Genomic DNA, 20,438 nt, shown 5'->3' with positions numbered 1-20,438 from the left:
ACCTGCTGAACCGCGTATTGAAGCTCCGGCCGAGTCAGAGTGAGGTACTGGAGAGCACCAACAATGGACCGGTAGAAGGCAGCATCCGAGGCGGGAGTACCATCAGTAGCGGAGAGCTTGGCCTTCGTGTCAACAGGAGTGGTGGCCGTTTTGCAATTAAGCATCCCAGCACGGCCGAGGAGCTCATGAGCGTATTTCCGTTGATGAAGGAAGAAACCATCAAGACGACGCACCACCTCAACACCGAGAAAGTAGTGCAACGGACCCAAGTCCTTGATGGCAAACTCAGCACAGAGACGATCAGTAAGCCAGCGAAGGAGCTTAGAAGTGCATGCTATTAGGATGATGTCGTCAACATAGAGAGGCAAATACGCTGTGTCGGTGCCCTGGTGATAAACAAACAGCGAAGCATCGGAGCGTGTAGAGCGGAAGCCGAGTTGATGAAGAAACGCTGTGATGCGCTGGTACTAGGCACGAGGAGCCTGCTTGAGCCCATATAATGAGCGTGTGAGTAGGCACATATGATCAGGACACGTCGGATAGACAAACCCCGTGGGCTGCTGACAGAAGACCTGCTCCTCAAGATGACCATGGAGGAAAGCGTTGGAGACGTCCATCTGATGAACCGGCCAGGCACGAGAAACCGTCAGCTGTAAAACAGTGCAGATTGTCCCGGGCTTAACAACCGGAGCGAAGGTGTCGGTGAAGTCCACACCGGCGCGTTGCCGGAAACCACGAACGACCCAACGCGCCTTATAGCGGTCAAGGGTGCCATCGGGACGAAGCTTGTGTTTGAAGACCCACTTCCCGGTGATCACGTTGGCGTGCCGGGGACGGGGAACAAGCTGCCAAGTCCGGTTCCGCTGCAAAGCGTCGAACTCCTCCTGCATCGCGGCCATCCAGAGGGGATCGCGGAGAGCGGCCTGAACCGAGGATGGCAGCAGAGAAGGAGCGGACGTCGAGGCGGTGCAGACGTAGTCATCCGCAGGATAACGCGAGCTCGGGCGGAAGACACGAGTGCGCGAGCGCGTGACGGGCCCGGCCATCGGAGCAGCCGCGGGTGGCGGCAAGGCTGCAGGTGCACTGCCAGAAGCCGTCGTGGCATCCACAACGTCCACGGGAGAGGTGAGCCGAGCTGGAGACGAGGCCGCGGCGTCGAGAGAACAAGGCGGCGTCGGGGCAGCGGTCACGCCAACGGGCGACCGAGGCGGGGTCGGGGCAGCGCCAGGAGAGGCCGACCCAACATGGGGCCCAACATGCGGCCCAACATGCATGGCGGGGGACCGAGATGCGGCTCTAGGCGACGAGGGCGTCGAGCCGAAGGAGGGAGCCGTGGATGTCCCCGATCCGGAGGAGGGCGCCACGGGCGGGGGTGCCGGAGCACCCAAGGCCGACAGCGGGCGGCGACATGGAGGAGAACCCACCGCGGGAGGGGAAGACGGCGCCACATGTTCCTGTGCAAAGGGAAACACAAGCTCATCAAAGTACACATGCCGAGAGGTGATGACGCGGTGAGACACGGGGTCATAGCAGTGATAACCCTTAGTGTTGGCCGGGTAACCAAGGAAGACACATGGAACGGAACGAGGAGCGAGTTTATGAGATGTGGTGGCTGTGGTGTTGGTGTAACAACGGCAACCGAAAATACGGAGATCATCGTAGGAGGGAGGAGTGCCATATAAGAGATGGTGAGGCGCATAGTTCCAGCGCGGACGACATGGTCGGAGGTTAAGGAGTAGGGTGGCGGTGGCGTCTGGCCAAAACCGAGAGGGCATGTAGGCATGGAAAAGAAGGGTACGCACACACTCATTGAGGGTGCATAGGATGCGCTCGGCACGGCCATTCTGCTGGGAGGTGTATGGACACGTGAGACGAAACACGGTGCCGTGGAAGGAAACAAGATGGCGAATGGTGAGGTTGTAGAATTCTTTTCCGTTATCGGTCTGAAGTGCGAGTATGGGTCGCCCGAACTGTGTGGAGACATAAGCATAAAATGCAATGAGGGTGGCGGCAGCATCGGATTTCCTATGAAGAGGAAATGTCCATACAAAGTGAGAGTAATCATCCAATATAACAAGATAGTAAAGATAACCAGAATTACTGGGTACTGGAGATGTCCATACATCGCTGTGAATTAACTCAAACGGAAAGGAAGCAACTGTGGAAGAGGAACTAAAAGGAAGGCGAACATGTTTGCCTAACCGGTAGGCTTCACAGGAGTGAGCGGCCATTTTATTACATGAAAAAGAAAATCCTCTCATTATTTGACAAAGTGAAGAAGTGGTAGGATGCCCGAGACGATCATGCCAAAGATCGACACCGGCGGAAAGAGCTTGAGGACCACCCGAAGATGACAGCGACTGAACTGGGTAGAGGTTGCCGGACTGTCACAGCGGTGAAGAATCATCCTCGTGCGAGCGTCCTTAACATAAAAGCCAACTTCATCAAATTCCACAGTTACCGAATTATCACGAGAAAGATTACGAACGGCAACTAAGTTCTGGATGAGATGAGGAGAAACAATGACATTATTAAGAGAGAGAGGTCTAGAGTTAGAGGGAAAGGGTGCAGAACCGACATGAGAGATGGGAACACCAACAACATTCCCGATGATGATGCGGGAGGGAGTGGAATTGGGATGGACGGAGGATAGGTTACCCGGATGAGCGGACATATGAGCGGTGGCACCGGAGTCCATAATCCAATCACCGCCACCACCAGAGTAGGGTGGCGGCTGCTGCAGCGCCTCTAGGAGTGTCGGGTCATAGTAGGGGGCGCCGTACGTGCCGGGGGCGCCGTACGCGCCGTAGGAGGGCACGACAGGAGGTGCAGGAGCTCCGCCGTAGGCGCCGAGACGTGCGGCCAGGAGCGCCTGGTGCGTGCTCGGGCGGGGGCCGAGGATGCCCGGGGCGGGGGGCCGCGGCACCAGCATGCTGTATGCGTGCACGACCCCTGTCCCGGGATTGTAGCCTCCAGCCCAGGGTGGCGGGGGCTGCTGCTGCGGAGGTTGACCACCGCCGCCACCTTTCCCTCCTCCTTGGCGTTGACCACCGCGACCGCGGCGACGGTTGCCGCCGTTCCCATCGTTGCGCGGTGGTTGGGGCACCTGAGGCACCGGCGTGGGCTGTGGGACAGCCGGAGGGCGAGGCGTCGAGGTGGTGTAGAGGCGCCATTGGAGAGGCTAGCAGCGAGAGCGGTGTGGACGGCACGAGTGCGGAGGTGCTTCATCTGTCGCTCCTCAAGACTAAGATAGGCCACCGCCCGCTCGTAAGTAGGGTTGGTGATACGTCTCCAACGTATCTATAATTTTTGATTGCTCCATGCTATATTATCTACTGTTTTGGGCAATATTTGGGCTTTATTTTCCACTTTTATATTACTTTTGGGACTAACCTATTAACCAGAGGCCCAGCCCAGATTTGCTGTTTTTTGCCTATTTCAGTGTTTTGAAGAAAAGGAATATCAGACGGAGTCGAAACGGAACGAAATCAACTAGAGAAGTTATTTTTGGAACGAAAGCCAGCAGATGGACTTGTACCCCACGTCAAGGAAGGAACGAGGAAGCCATGGGGGTGGGGGGCGCGCCCACCCCCCTAGGGCGCGCCCCCCTGCCTCGTGGGGCCCTCGTGGCTGCGCTGACGTGCTTCTTCCGCCTATATATTCCCATATACCCTAAAAACATCGAATACGAGATTAGATCGGGAGTTCCGCCGCCGCAAGCCTCTGTAGCCACCAAAAACCAATCGGGACCCTGTTCCGGTACCCCGCCGGAGGGGGGAACCCTCACCGGTGGCCATCTTCATCATCCCGGCGCTCTCCATGATGAGGAGGGAGTAGTTCACCCTCGGGGCTGAGGGTATGTACCAGTAGCTATGTGTTTGATCTCTCTCTCTCGTGTTCTTGATTTGGCACGATCTTGATGTATCGCGAGCTTTGCTATTATAGTTGGATCTTATGTTTCTTCTCCCCCTCTACTCTTTTGTAATGAATTGAGTTTTCCCCTTGAAGTAATCCTATTGGATTGAGTCTTTAAAGATTTGAGAACACTTGATGTATGTCTTGTCGTGCGTATCTGTGGTGACAATGGGATATCACGTGATTCACTTGATGTATGTTTTGGTGATCAACGTGCGGGTTCCTCCCATGAACCTATGCATAGGGGTTGGCACACGTTCTCGTCGTGATTCTCCGGTAGAAACTTTGGGGCACTTTTTGAGGTTCTATGTGCTGGTTGAATAGATGAATCTGGGATTGTGTGATGCATATCGTATAATCATACCCACGGATACTTGAGGTGACATTGGAGTATCTAGGTGACATTAGGGTTTTGGTTGATTTGTGTCTTAAGGTGTTATTCTAGTACGAACTCTAGGGCTGTTTGTGACACTTATAGGAATAGCCCAACGGATTGATTGGAAAGAATAACTTTGAGGTGGTTTCGTACCCTACCATCATCTCTTCGTTTGTTTTCCACTATTAGTGACTTTGAAGTGACTCTTTGTTGCATGTTGAGGGATAGTTATATGATCCAACTATGTCATTATTGTTGAGAGAACTTGCACTAGTGAAAGTATGAACCCTAGGCCTTGTTTCCTATCATTGCAATACCGTTTGTGCTCACTTTTATCACTTGCTACCTTGCTGTTTTTATATTTTCAGATTAGAAAAACCTTTATCTACCATCCATATTGCACTTGTATCACCATCTCTTTGCCAAACTAGTGCACCTATAAAATTTACCATTGTATTGGGTGTGTTGGGACACAAGAGACTCTTTGTTATTTGGTTGCAGGGTTGCTTGAGAGAGACCATCTTCATCCTATGCCTCCCACGGATTGATAAACCTTAGGTCATCCACTTGAGGGAAATTTGCTACTGTCCTACAAACCTCTGCACTTGGAGGCCCAACAACGTTTACAAGGAGAAGGTTACGTAGTAGACATCAAGCTCTTTTCTGGCGCCGTTGCCGGGGAGGCTAGGTAAGCGGCACTCACACCCCGTCAACTAAGCTCTTTTCTGGCGCCGTTGCCGGGGAGGTGAGTGCTTGAAGGTATATCTTTAGATCTTGCAATCGAATCTTTTTGTTTCTTGTTTTAGCACTAGTTTAGTTTATAAATGAAAACTATAAAAAATGGAATTGAGTTTGTATCATACGGTTGATCTTTTTAATATCTTTCGTGAGTATGATGGAAAAGAAAATTGTGCCAAAGTATTAGAAGAAGAATGCATTAAATTGTTTGGCACTAAACCTTTGAATGATGAGCATGATTGCAATGTTGTTAGTATGAACTCCTTGAATATCCATAGTACTAATGATGATTGCTCTAGTTATGATGAAAATGTCTCCTATAAACATGTCAATTTTTGTGGAGTACATTGGGTTTGTAAGTACACACCAAACGGGGAAGATAGATATTGCAAGAGGCATTAGTACTTAGAAACCAAAATTTTGCAAGAAGAGCTAGATGAATGTGCTGAAAATTTATCTTTTCTTAGCCCTACTTGTGAACTTTGCAATGAACGTGATCATTTTAGTACCAATGCAAATTGTTTCATGATCGTATCGTGTCCAAAAATTGTGATGACTTCATTTCCCTTGCACATCATAATGAACTTAGTTTGCTCTTGGGTTATGAAGAAATGAAATGTATAACTAAGGTTATTCCAGAATTTGCCCTTGATAGAATTCTTCATTTTGATCTAGAGAAAATTTATATGTATTGTGCGGTGAATTGCATTGATAATCCTTATATTGCCAATTACATAAGGAAAAGAAAATAAATAGAAGATGAAGAGAATGCTAATGAAAGGGAAGAGACTTCCCAATATCCTCCTATTATTTCTTATGATGAATCAGGTAACGAGGAGGAGCCTTCTATTCAACCAACCTCATTAATAAGGAGCTCCAAAAAGAGGATTGAACCCACACATGATGTGGTGAAGAAGAAGAAGAGGAAACGGAAGAGAGGTAAAAAGATATCTCTCCCAAATAATGTTGCTCCTATCATTGTTGTGCCTCATGAAAATGAATCAAAAATAGTTGTGGAAGATGATGCACTTGATGATGATCTCGTTATGCCTATTGCTTGTTGTGATGATTATGATTGGGAAGATAATAATACTTCTTGTGATCTTGAAAAGCTTTTTGGCACTTGCTTGGAAGAATATGATAATAATGTTTGCTATACTATTGGTGCTATCCATACTATTGATGATAATAGTGATTATGCTTATGATATGAAAAGGCCCAAGCTTGGGGAAGCTATGTTTAATGAAGATGATATTTTTAGCCTCTCAATCTTTGATATGCAAAGTTGTTATGATGATAGCATGCCTTCTATCTATGATGATTATATTGATGAAAGTGGGTTTGGAAGAGTGTCAACTTTAGGAAGTAATGATCCCACTATTTTGGAGGATTTTGAATCTTACAATATTTATGAAAGTGGATTTGGAGAGGTCATGACTTTATTTAGTGATGTATCCACTATTTCGGAAGAGGTTTCAATCGATTATGATGAGAACAAAGTTGCTACTTATGATGATTATTGCGATAAAACTTATGCTATAAAAAGTAGTGATGATTATATTTATAAAACTTGTCATGATTATGATTACCCTTTTTCTAGACATTACCCTTTTAATATGGAAACAATTTATAGTATTCAAGTCTCTTATGATACTCCCACTATTCCGAATGAGAAGAATTTTGCTTATGTGGAGAGTAGTAAAAATTCTATGCTTGTAGATCATGAAAAGAATGCTTTAGGTGCTGGTTATATTGTTAAATTCATTCATGATGCTACTGAAAATTATTATGAGGGAGGAACATATTCTTGTAGGAATTATAATAATATCAAGTTTTGGGTAAAGATTCGATGGACTATGGAATAAGGAGTGGCAAGAGCCTAAGCTTGGGGATGCCCAAGGCACCCCAAGATAATATTCAAGGATAACCAAGAGCCTAAGCTTGGGGATGCCCCGGAAGGCATCCCCTCTTTCGTCTTCGTTCATCGGTAACTTTACTTGGAGCTATATTTTTATTCACCACATGATATGTGTTTTGCTTGGAGCGTCATTTCCTTTTGTTAGTTTTTGATTTATGTCATTTATATTGATGTTTTGCATCTCTATTTTCAATAAAAATGTCAAGGATAGCTTTTGCCATGCTTATTTTGCAAGTATGCATGTTGCTGTTTGAAAACAGAAAGTTTACCGCTGTTCCAAAAATTCCCTAGAAAATTCAGAATGCAATAAAATGTCGAAACCTTTTGCATAAGAAGCGCTGATAAATTTAATACAGTGGGAATTTTATTTCATAATTTTTTGAGTGAGGGAAGTATGATGAATCTTGCAATCTTTACAGACTGTACTGTTTGGCAGATTGCTGTTATGCTTGCATTGTTTGCATATGTTTGCTTGTTTAATGATTCTATTTGAGGATAGGACTATTAAATATGCAGAGGCATTTAGTATGCAATGTTGAATAATAATTTTAGTGATTTGCTACAGTGTAGTATGATAAGGTTTTTGCATTGGTTTATACTAACTTATCTCACGAGTTCTTGTTGAGTTTGGTGTGGATGAAGCTTTTGAGATTTAGGGAACCATGATGTGAGAAGAATTAAGGAGACACAAAAGCTCAAGCTTGGGGATGCCCAAGGCACCCCAAGATAATATTTCAAGAAGTCTCAAGCATCTAAGCTTGGGGATGCCCCGGTAGGCATCCCACCTTTCTTCTTCAATAATTATCGGTTAGTATCGGTTGAACCTAAGTTTTTGCTTCTTCACATGAGTTGTGCTATCCTTGCAATGTAGTTTTATTTAGCTTTGCTTGCCGTTTGAATAAAATACCAAGATCTGAAATTATTAAATGGGAGAGTCTTCACATAGCTGTATAATTATCCGACTACTCATTGATCTTCACTTATATCTTTTGGAGTAGTTTGTTGTTTGCTCTAGTGCTTCACTTATATCTTTTAAAGCACAATGGTGGTTTTATTTCGAAGGAATAGATGAACTCTCATGCTTCACTTAGATTATTTTGAGAGTCTTAAATAGCATGGTAATTTGCTTAAATAATCCTAATATGCTAGGCATACAAGATTTGTAAGAATTCTTATGAGTGTGTTGAATACTAAGAAAAGTTTGATGCTTGATGATTGTTTTGAGATATGAAGATGGTGATATTAGGGTCATGCTAATTGAGTAGTTGTGAATTTGAGAAATACTTTTGTTAAAGTTTGTGATTCCCGTAGCATGCACGTATGGTGAACCGCTATGTGATGAAGTCGGAGCATGATTTATTTATTGATTGTCTTCCTTATGAGTGGCGGTCGGGGACGAGCGATGGTCTTTTCCTACCAATCTATCCCCCTAGGAGCATGCGCGTAGTACTTTGTTTCGATGACTAATAGATTTTTGCAATAAGTATATGAGTTCTTTATGACTAATGTTGAGTCCATGGATTATACGCACTCTTCTTCCTTCCACCAATGCTAGCCTCTCTAATACCACACACGTTTCGCCGGTATCATACACCCACCATAAACCTTCCTCAAAACAGCCACCATACCTACCTATCATGGCATTTCCATAGCCATTCCGAGATATATTGCCATGCAACTTTCCATCGTTCCGTTTATTATGACACGCTCCATCATTGTCATATTGCTTTGCATGATCATGTAGTTAACATTGTATTTGTGGCAAAGCCACCGTTCATAATTCTTTCATACATGTCACTCTTGATTCATTGCATATCCCGGTACACCACCGGAGGCATTCTTATAGAGTCATATTTTGTTCTAAGTATCGAGTTGTAATTGTTGAGTTGTAAGAAAATAAAAGTGTGATGATCTTCATTTTTAGAGCATTGTCCCAAGTGAGGAAAAGGATGATGGAGACTATGATTCCCCCACAAGTCGGGATGAGACTCCGGACGAAAAAAAGAGAAAAAAAGAGGCCATAAAAAAGAGAAAAGGCCCAAATAAAAAATAAAATAAAATAAAATAAAATGAGAGAAAAAGAGAGAAAGGGCAATGCTACTATCCTTTTACCACACTTGTGCTTCAACATAGCACCATGATCTTCATGATAGAGAGTCTCCTATGTTGTCACTTTCATATACTAGTGGGAATTTTTCATTATAAGAACTTGGCTTGCATATTCCGATGATGGGCTTTCTCAAATGCCCTAGGTCTTCATGAGCAAGCGAGTTTGATGCACACCCACTTAGTTTCTTTTGTTGAGCTTTCATATACTTATAGCTCTAGTGCATCCGTTGCATGGCAATCCCTATTCACTCACATTGATATCTATTGATGGGAATCTCCATAGCCCGTTTATACGCCTAGTTGATGTGAGACTATCTTCCCCTTTTGTTTGTCTTCTCCACAACCACCATTCTAATCCACATATAGTGCTATATCCATGGCTCACGCTCATGTATTGCGTGAAGATTGAAAAAGTTTTGAGAATGTCAAAAGTATGAAACAATTGCTTGGCTTGTCATCGGGGTTGTGCATGATTTAAATACTTTGTGTGATAAAGATAGAGCATAGCCAGACTATATGATTTTGTAGGGATAACTTTCTTTGGCCATGTTATTTTGAGAAGACATGATTGCTTCGTTAGTATGCTTGAAGTATTATTATTTTTATGTCAATATTAAACATTTGTCTTGAATCTTTCGAATCTGAATATTCATACCACAATTAAGAAGATTTACATTGAAATTATGCCAAGTAGCACTCCGCATCAAAAATTATCTTTTTATCATTTACCTACTCGAGGACGAGCAGGAATTAAGCTTGGGGATGCTTGATACGTCTCCAACGTATCTGTAATTTTTGATTGCTCTGTGCTATATTATCTACTGTTTTGGGCAATATTGGGCTTTATTTTGAGAGTGAATTTTTGGAACCCGGGTGCATTGGAGGACCTTATTTTAAATACTTTGAAAATCACATTTAAGGTTTCAAAAAATTCTGAAAAAAATTCTACTTGATCATATGGATGTATATTACACATGTGTAAAGTTTGGTGATGAAATAAGTAAATATGCGACCTATACAAAAATGACAAAATGGTGATTTCCAAATAGTGAATAATGCATGCACTGTTTATCTTTCCAAAATCACGATTTTGTCATTTTTATGTAACTCACATGGTTACTTATTTTAGCATCAAAATTTACATATGTGTAACATACATTCATATAAACATGTTGATTTGTTTTCAGAATTTTCTGAAACTCCAAAATAGCATTTTGGCACAGTTCAAAAAATAGGGCTCCAATGCACCCGGGTTCCAAAGTCACTTTTTGGCTTTATTTTCCACTTTTATATTACTTTTGGGACTAACCTATTAATCGGAGTCCATAATCCAATCGCCGCCACCACCAAAGTAGGGTGGCGGCTGCTGCAGTGCCGCTAGGAGTGCAGGGTCGTAGCAGGGGGCGCCGTACGCGCCGGGGGCGCCGTACGCCCTAGGAGGGCGCGACAGGAGGGGCGGGAGCTCCACCGTAGGCGCTGAGGGGTGCGGCCAGGAGCGCCTGGTGCGTGCTCGGGCGGGGGCCGAGGATGCCCGGGGCGGGGGGCCGCGGCACCAGCATGCTGTATGCGTGCACGACCCCCCGTCCAGGGATTGTAGCCTCCAGCCCAGGGTGGCGGGGGCTGCTGCTGGGGAGGTTGACCGCCGCCGCCACCTTTACCTCCTCCTTGGCATTGACCACCGCGACCGCAGCGACGGTTGCCGCCGTTCCCACTGTTGCGCGGTGGTTGGGGCGGCTGAGGCACCGGCGTGAGCTGCGGGACGGCCGGAGAGCGAGGCATCGAGGGTGGTGTAGAGGCACCGTTGGAGAGGCCAGCAGCGAGAGCGGTGTGGATGGCACGGGTGCGGAGGTGCTTCATCTGCCGCTCCTCAAGACTAAGATAGGCCACCACCCGCTCGTGAGTAGGGTTGGTGATACGTCTCCAACGTATCTATAGTTTTTTATTGCTCCATGCTATATTATCTACTGTTTTGGGCAATATTGGGCTTTATTTTCCACTTTTATATTACTTTTGGGACTAACCTATTAACCGGGGGCCCAGCCCAGATTTGCTGTTTTTTGCCTATTTCAGTGTTTTGAAGAAAAGGAATATCAGATGGAGTCGAAATGGAACGAAGTCAACTAGAGAAGTTATTTTTGGAACGAAAGCTACCCGATGGACTTGGACCCCATGTCAGAGAAGGAACGAGGGGCGCGCCCCCTGCCTCGTGGGGCCCTCCATGTACCCTAAAAACATCGAATACGAGATTATATTGGGAGTTCCGCCGCCGCAAGCCTCTGTAGCCACCAAAAACCAATCGAGACCCTGTTCTGGCACCCTGCCGGAGGGGGGAACCCTCACCGGTGGCCATCCTCATCATCCCAGCGCTCTCGATGACGAGGAGGGAGTAGTTCACCCTCGGGGCTAAGGGTATGTACAAGTAGCTATGTGTTTGATCTCTCTCTCTCTCTCTCTCTCTCTCTCGTGTTCTTGATTTAGCATGATCTTGATGTATCGCGAGATTTGCTATTATAGTTGGATCTTAATTTTCTTCAACCCCTCTACTCACTTGTAATGAATTGAGTTTTCCCCTTGAAGTAATCTTATCGGATTGTGTCTTTAAAGATTTGAGAACAGTTGATGTATATCTTGCCGTGCGTATCTGTGGTGACAATGGGATATCACATGATTCACTTGATGTATGTTTTGGTGATCAACTTGTGGGTTCCGCCCATGAACCTATGCATAGGGGTTGGCACACGTTTTCGTCGTGATTCTCCGGTAGAAACTTTTGTCGGGGAACGTTGCAGAAAATAAAAATTTTCCTACGGTTTCACCAAGATCCATATATGAGTTCATCTAAGCAATGAGTGATAGGAGTGCATCTACATACCTTTGTAGATCGCGAGCAGAAGCGTTCAAGAGAACGGGGATGATGGAGTCATACTCGCCGTGATCCAAATCACCGATGACCAAGTGCCGAACGGACAGCACCTCCGCGTTCAACACACGTACGGAGCTGATGACGTCTCCTCCTTCTTGATCCAGCAAGGGGGAAGGAGAGGTTGATGAAGATCCAGCAGCACGACGGCGTGGTGGTGGATGCAGCGGGACTCCGGCAGGGCTTCGCCAAGCAACTACAGGAGGAGGAAGAGGTGTAGCAGGGGAGGGAGGCGCCAAGACTCAGGGTGCGGCTGCCCTCCCTCCCCCTCCTTTATATAGGCCCCCCGGGGGGGGGCGCCGGCCCTGGAGATGGGAATCTCCCAAGGAGGCGGCGGCCAGGGGGGGTGGAGTGCCCCCCAAGGCAAGTGGTGCGCCCCCTACCCTAGGGTTTCCAACCCTAGGCGCAGGAGGGGCCCTAGGGGTGCACCATCCCACTAGGGGCTGGTTCCCCTCCCACTTCAGCCCACGGGGCCCTCCGGGATAGGTGGCCCCACCCGGTGGACCCCCGGGACCCTTCTGGTGGTCCCCGTACAATACCGGGTGACCCCAAAACTTTCCCGATGGCCGAAACAGCACTTCATATATATAATTCTTTACCTCCGGACCATTCCGGAACTCCTCGTGACGTCCGGGATCTCATCCGGGACTCCGAACAACATTCGGTTTGCTGCATACTCATATTCATACAACCCTAGCGTCACTGAACCTTAAGTGTGTAGACCCTACGGGTTCGGGAGACATGCAGACATGACCGAGACGACTCTCCGGTCAATAACCAACAGCGGGATATGGATACCCATGTTGGCTCCCACATACTCCTCGATGATCTCATCGGATGAACCACAATGTCGAGGATTCAAGCAACCCCATATACTATTCCCTTTGTCAGACGGTATGTTACTTGCCCGAGATTCAATCGTCGGTATCCCAATACCTCGTTCAATCTCGTTGCCGGCAAGTCACTTTACTCGTACCGTAATGCATGATCCCGTGACCAGACACTTGGTCACTTTGAGCTCATTATGATGATGCACTACCAAGTGGGCCCAGTGATACCTCTCCGTAATACGGAGTGACAAATCCCAGTCTCGATCCGTGTCAACCCAATAGACACTTTCGGAGATACATGTAGTGTACCTTTATAGTCACCCAGTTACGTTGTGACGTTCGGTACACCCAAAGCACTCCTACGGGATCTGGGAGTTACACGATCTCATGGTCTAAGGAAAAGATACTTGACATTGGAAAAGCTCTAGCAAAACGAACTACACGATCTTGTGCTATGCTTAGGATTGGGTCTTGTCCATCACATCATTCTCCTAATGATGTGATCCCGTCATCAACGACATCTAATGTCCATAGTTATGAAACCATGACTATCTTTTGATCAACGAGCTAGTCAACTAGAGGCTTACTAGGGACATATTATGGTCTATGTATTCACACGTGTATTACGATTTCCGGATAATACAATTATAGCATGAATAAAGACAATTATCATGAACAAGGAAATATAATAATAATCCTTTTATTATTGCCTCTAGGGCATATTTCCAACAGTCTCCCACTTGCACTAGAGTCAATAATCTAGTTACATTGTGATGAATCGAACACCCATAGAGTTCTGGTGTTGATCATGTTTTGCTCGCGAAAGAGGTTTAGTCAACGGATCTGCGATATTCAGATCCATATGTACTTTGCAAATATCTATGTCTCCATCTTGAACATTTTCACGGATGGAGTTGAAACGACGCTTGATGTGCCTGGTCTTCTTGTGAAACCTGGGCTCCTTGGCAAGGGCAATAGCTCCAGTGTTGTCACAGAAGAGTTTGATTGGCCCCGACGCATTGGGTATGACTCCTAGGTCGGTGATGAACTCCTTCACCCAAATTGCTTCATGCGCTGCCTCCGAGGCTGCCATGTACTCTGCTTCACATGTAGATCCCGCCACGACGCTCTGCTTGCAGCTGCACCAGCTTACTGCTCCACCATTCAACATATACACGTATCCGGTTTGTGACTTAGAGTCATCCAGATCTGTGTCGAAGCTAGCGTCGACGTAACCCTTTACGACGAGCTCTTCGTCACCTCCATAAACGAGAAACATGTCCTTTGTCCTTTTCAGGTACTTCAGGATATTCTTGACCGCTGTCCAGTGTTCCTTGCCGGGATTACTTTGGTACCTTCCTACCAAACTTACGGCAAGGTTTACATCAGGTCTGGTACATAGCATGGCATACATAATAGATCCTATGGTTGAAGCATAGGGGATGACGCTCATCTCTTCTTTATCTTTTGCCGTGGTCGGGCATTGAGCCGAGCTCAATCTCACACCTTGCAATACAGGCAAGAACCCTTTCTTGGACTGATCCATTTTGAACTTCTTCAAAATCTTATCAAGGTATGTGCTTTGTGAAAGACCTATGAGGCGTCTCGATCTATCCCTATAGATCTTGATGCCTAATATGTAAGCAGCTTCTCCAAGGTCCTTCATTGAAAAACACTTATTCAAGTAGGCCTTAATGCTGTCCAAAAGTTCTATATCATTTCCCATCAAGAGTATGTCATCTACATATAATATGAGAAATGCTACAGAGCTCCCACTCACTTTCTTGTAAACGCAGGCTTCTCCATAAGTCTGCATAAACCCAAACGCTTTGATCATCTCATCAAAGCGAATGTTCCAACTCCGAGATGCTTGCACCAGCCCATAAATGGATCGCTGGAGCTTGCATACTTTGTTAGCGTTCTTAGGATCGACAAAACCCTCCGGCTGCATCATATACAGTTCTTCCTTAAGATGTCCGTTAAGGAATGCCGTTTTGACGTCCATCTTCCATATCTCATAATCATAGTATGTGGCAATTGCTAACATGATTCGGACGGACTTCAGCTTCGCTACGGGAGAGAATGTCTCATCGTAGTCAACCCCTTGAACTTGTCGATAACCCTTAGCGACAAGTCGAGCTTTATAGATGGTAATATTACCATCCGCGTCCGTCTTCTTCTTAAAGATCCATTTGTTTTCTATCGCTCGCCGATCATCGGGCAAGTCTGTCAAAGTCCATACTTTGTTTTCATACATGGATTCTATCTCGGATTGCATGACTTCAAGCCATTTGTTGGAATCTGGGCCCGCCATCGCTTCTTCATAGTTTGAAGGTTCACCATTGTCTAACAACATGATTTCCAGGACAGGGTTGCCATACCACTCTGGTGTGGAACGTGTCCTTGTGGACCTATGAGGTTCAGTAGCAACTTGATCCGAAGTACCTTGATCATCATCATTAATTTCCTCTCCAGTTGGTGTAGGCACCATAGGAACATTTTCCTGAGCTGCACTACTTTCCGGCTCAAGAGGTAGTACTTCATCGAGTTCTACTTTCCTCCCACTTACTTCTTTCGAGAGAAACTCTTTTTCCAGAAAGGATCCGTTCTTGGCAACAAAGATCTTGCCCTCGGATCTTAAGTAGAAGGTATACCCAATGGTTTCCTTAGGGTATCCTATGAAGACGCATTTTTCCGACTTGGGTTCGAGCTTTTCAGGTTGAAGTTTCTTGACATAAGCATCGCATCCCCAAACTTTTAGAAACGACACCTTAGGTTTCTTCCCAAACCATAATTCATACGGTGTCGTCTCAACGGATTTAGATGGAGCCCTATTTAAAGTGAATGTAGCTGTCTCTAGAGCGTATCCCCAAAATGATAGCGGTAAATCGGTAAGAGACATCATAGATCGCACCATATCCAATAGAGTGCGATTACGACGTTCGGACACACCGTTACGCTGAGGTGTTCCAGGCGGCGTGAGTTGTGAAACGATTCCACATTTCCTTAAGTGTGTACCAAATTCGTGACTTAAGTATTCTCCTCCACGATCTGATCGTAGGAACTTTATCTTTCGGTCACATTGATTCTCTACCTCATTCTGAAATTCCTTGAACTTTTCAAAGGCCTCAGACTTGTGTTTCATCAAGTAGACATACCCATATCTACTCAAGCCATCAGTGAGAGTGAGAACATAACGATATCCTCCGCGAGCCTCAACGCTCATTGGACCGCACACATCGGTATGTATGATTTCCAATAAGTTGGTTGCTCGCTCCATTGTTCCGGAGAACGGAGTCTTGGTCATTTTGCCCATGAGGCATGGTTCGCATGTGTCAAATGATTCATAATCGAGAGACTCTAAAAGTCCATCAGCATGGAGCTTCTTCATGCGCTTGACACCAATGTGACCAAGGCGGCAGTGCCACAAGTATGTGGGACTATCATTATCAACTTTACATCTTTTGGTATTCACACTATGAATATGTGTAATATTACGTTCGAGATTCATTAAGAATAAACCATTGACCATTGGGGCATGACCATAAAACATATCTCTCATATAAATAGAACAACCATTATTCTCGGATTTAAATGAGTATCCATCTCGTATTAAATGAGATCTAGATACAATGTTCATGCTCAAACTTGGCACTAAATAACAATTATTGAGGTTCATAACTAATCCCGTGGGTAAATATAGAGGTAGCGTGCCGACGGCGATCACATCGACCTTGGAACCATTCCCGACGCGCATCGTCACCTCGTCCTTCGCCACTCTTCGCTTATTCCGCAGCTCCTGCTGTGAGTTACAAATATGAGCAATGGCACTGGTATCAAATACCCAGGAGTTACTACGAGTACTGGTAAGGTACACATCAATTACATGTATATCAAATATACCTTTAGTGTTGCCGGCCTTCTTGTCTGCTAAGTATTTGGGGCAGTTCCGCTTCCAGTGACCCTTCTCTTTGCAATAAAAGCACTCAGTCTCAGGCTTGGGTCCATTCTTTGACTTCTTCCCGGCAACTGGCTTACCGGGCGCGGCAACATCTTTGCCGTCCTTCTTGAAGTTCTTCTTACCCTTGCCCTTCTTGAACTTAGTGGTCTTATTGATCATCAACACTTGATGTTCTTTCTTGATTTCAACCTTTGCTGACTTCAGCATTGAAAATACTTCAGGAATGGTCTTCACCATCCCCTACATATTGTAGTTCATCACAAAGCTCTTGTAGCTCGGTGGGAGCGACTGAAGGATTCTGTCAATGACCGCCTCGTCCGAGAGGTTGATCTCCAGCTGGGACAGGCGGTTGTGCAACCCAGACATTTTGAGTATGTGCTCACTGACAGAACTGTTTTCCTCCATCTTACAACTATAGAACTTGTCGGAGACTTCATATCTCTCGACCCTGGCATGAGCTTGAAAAACCATTTTCAGCTCCTCGAACATCTCATATGCTCCGTGTTGCTCAAAACGCTTTTGGAGCCCCGGTTCTAAGCTGTAAAGCATGCCGCACTGAACGAGGGAGTAATCATCAGCACGTGACTGCCAAGCGTTCATAATGTCTTGGTTCTCTGGGATGGGTGCTTCACCTAGCGGTCCTTCTAGGACATATGCTTTCTTGGCTGCTATGAGGATGATCCTCAGGTTCCGGACCCAGTCCGAATAGTTGTTGCCATCATCTTTCATCTTGGTTTTCTCTAGGAACGCGTTGAAGTTCATGTTGACATGAGCGTTAGCCATTTGATCTACAAGACATATTTGCAAAGGTTTTAGACTAAGTTCATGATAATTAAGTTCATCTAATCAAATTATTTAATGAACTCCCACTCAGATTGACATCCCTCTAGTCATCTAAGTGTTACACGATCCGAGTCGACTAGGCTGTGTCCGATCATCACGTGAGACGGACTAGTCATCATCGGTGAACATCTCCATGTTGATCGTATCTTCCATACGACTCATGTTCGACCTTTCGGTCTCTAGTGTTCTGAGGCCATGTCTGTACATGCTAGGCTCGTCAAGTTAACCCTAAGTGTTTTTGCATGTGTAAAACTGTCTTACACCCGTTGTATGTGAACGTAAGGATCTATCACACCCGATCATCACGTGGTGCTTCGAAACGACGAACTTTAGCAATGGTGCACAGTTAGGGGGAACACTTTCTTGAAATTATTATAAGGGATCTTCTTATTTACTACCGTCGTTCTAAGTAAACAAGATGCATAAAACATAATAAACATCACATGCAATTATATAAAGTAGTGACATGATATGGCCAATATCATATAGCTCCTTCGATCTCCATCTTCGGGGCTCCATGATCATCTTCGTCACTGGCATGACACCATGATCTCCATCATCGTGTCTTCATGAAGTTGTCACGCCAACGACTACTTCTACTTCTATGGCTAACGCGTTTAGCAACAAAGTAAAGTAATTTACATGGCGTTCTTCAATGACACGCAGGTCATACAAAAATAAAGACAACTCCTATGGCTCCTGCCGGTTGTCATACTCATCGACATGCAAGTCGTGATTCCTATTACAAGAACATGATCTCATACATCACAATATATCATTCATCATTCATCACAACTTCTGGCCATATCACATCACATGACAATTGCTACAAAAACAAGTTAGACGTCCTCTAATTGTTGTTGCATCTTTTACGTGGCTGCAATTGGGTTCTAGCAAGAACGTTTTCTTACCTACGAATAACCACAAGGTGATTTTGTCAACTTCTATTTACCCTTCATAAGACCCTTTTCATCGAATCCGCTCCAACTAAAGTAGGAGAGATAGACACCCGCTAGCCACCTTATGCAACTAGTGCATGTCAGTCGGTGGAACCTGTCTCACGTAAGCGTACGTGTAAGGTCGGTCCGGGCCGCTTCATCCCACAATACCGCTGAAGCAAGAAAAGACTAGTAGTGGCAAGCAAGTTGACAAGATCTACACCTACAACAGATTTGTGTTCTACTCGTGCAATAGAGAACTACGCATAGATCTAGCTCATGATGCCACTGTCGGGGAACGTTGCAGAAAATTAAAAAGTTCCTACGGTTTCACCAAGATCCATCTATGAGTTCATCTAAGCAACGAGTGATAGGAGTGCATCTACATACCTTTGTAGATCGCGAGCGGAAGCGTTCAAGAGAACGGGGATGATGGAGTCGTACTCGCTGTGATCCAAATCACCGATGACCAAGTGCCGAACGGACAGCACCTCCGCATTCAACACACGTACGGAGCGGATGACGTCTCCTCATTCTTGATCCAGCAAGGGGGAAGGAGAGGTTGATGAAGATCCAGCAGCACGACGGCGTGGTGGTGGATGCAGCGGGACTCCGGCAGGGCTTCGCCAAGCAACTGCGAGAGAAGGAAGAGGTGTAGCAGGGGAGGGAGGCGCCAAGACTCAGGGTGCGGATGCCCTCCCTCGCCCCTCCTTTATATGGGCCCCCAGGGGGGCGCCGGCCCTGGAGATGGGAATCTCCCAAGGGGGCGGCGGCCAGGGGGGTGGAGTGCCCCCCAAGGCAAGTGGTGCGCCCCCCACCCTAGGCTTTCCAACCCTAGGCGCAGGAGGGCCCAAGGGGGGGCACACCAGCCCACTAGGGGCTGGTGCCCCTCCCACTTCAGCCCACGGGGCCCTCCGGGATAGGTGGACCCCCGGGACCCTTCCGGTGGTCCCGGTACAATGCCGGGTGACCCTGAAACTTTCCCGATGGCCGAAACATCACTTCCTATATATAATTCTTTACCTTCAGACCATTCTGGAACTCCTCGTGACGTCCGGGAACTCATCCAGGACTCCGAACAACATTCGGTTTGCTGCATACTCATATTCATACAACCCTAGCGTCACCGAACCTTAAGTGTCTAGATCCTATGGGTTCGGGAGACATGCAGACATGACCGAGACGGCTCTCCGGTCAATAACCAACAGCAGGATCTGGATACCCATGTTGGCTCCCACATACTCCTCGATGATATCATCGGATGAACCACGATGTCGAGGATTCAAGCAACCCCGTATACTATTCCCTTTGTCAGACGGTATGTTACTTGCCTGAGATTCGATCGTCGGTATCCCAATAACTCGTTCAATCTCGTTGCTGGCAAGTCACTTTACTCGTACCGTAATGCATGATCCCGTGACCAGACACTTGGTCACTTTGAGCTCATTATGATGATGCACTACCGAGAGGGCCTAGTGAAACCTCTCCGTAATACGGAGTGACAAATCCCAGTCTCGATCTGTGTCAACCCAACAGACAATTTCGGAGATACATGTAGTGTACCTTTATAGTCACCTAGTTACGTTGTGACGTTTGGTACACCCAAAGCACTCCTACGGTATTCGGGAGTTACACGATCTCATGGTCTAAGAAAAAGATACTTGACATTGGAAAAGCTCTAGCAAAACGAACTACACGATCTTGTGCTATGCTTAGGATTGGGTCTTGCCCATCACATCATTCTCCTAATTATGTGATCCCGTCATCAACGACATCTAATGTCCATAGTCAGGAAACCATGACTATCTGTTGATCAACGAACTAGTCAACTAGAGGCTTACTAGGGACATATTATGGTCTATGTATTCACACGTGTATTACGATTTCCGA

Source organism: Triticum aestivum, chromosome 1B, assembly GCF_018294505.1.
Source record: "Triticum aestivum cultivar Chinese Spring chromosome 1B, IWGSC CS RefSeq v2.1, whole genome shotgun sequence".
Lineage (NCBI taxonomy): Eukaryota > Viridiplantae > Streptophyta > Magnoliopsida > Poales > Poaceae > Triticum > Triticum aestivum.
The sequence above is the reverse complement of the archived record's forward strand: the minus strand, read 5'-3'. Positions refer to the sequence as shown.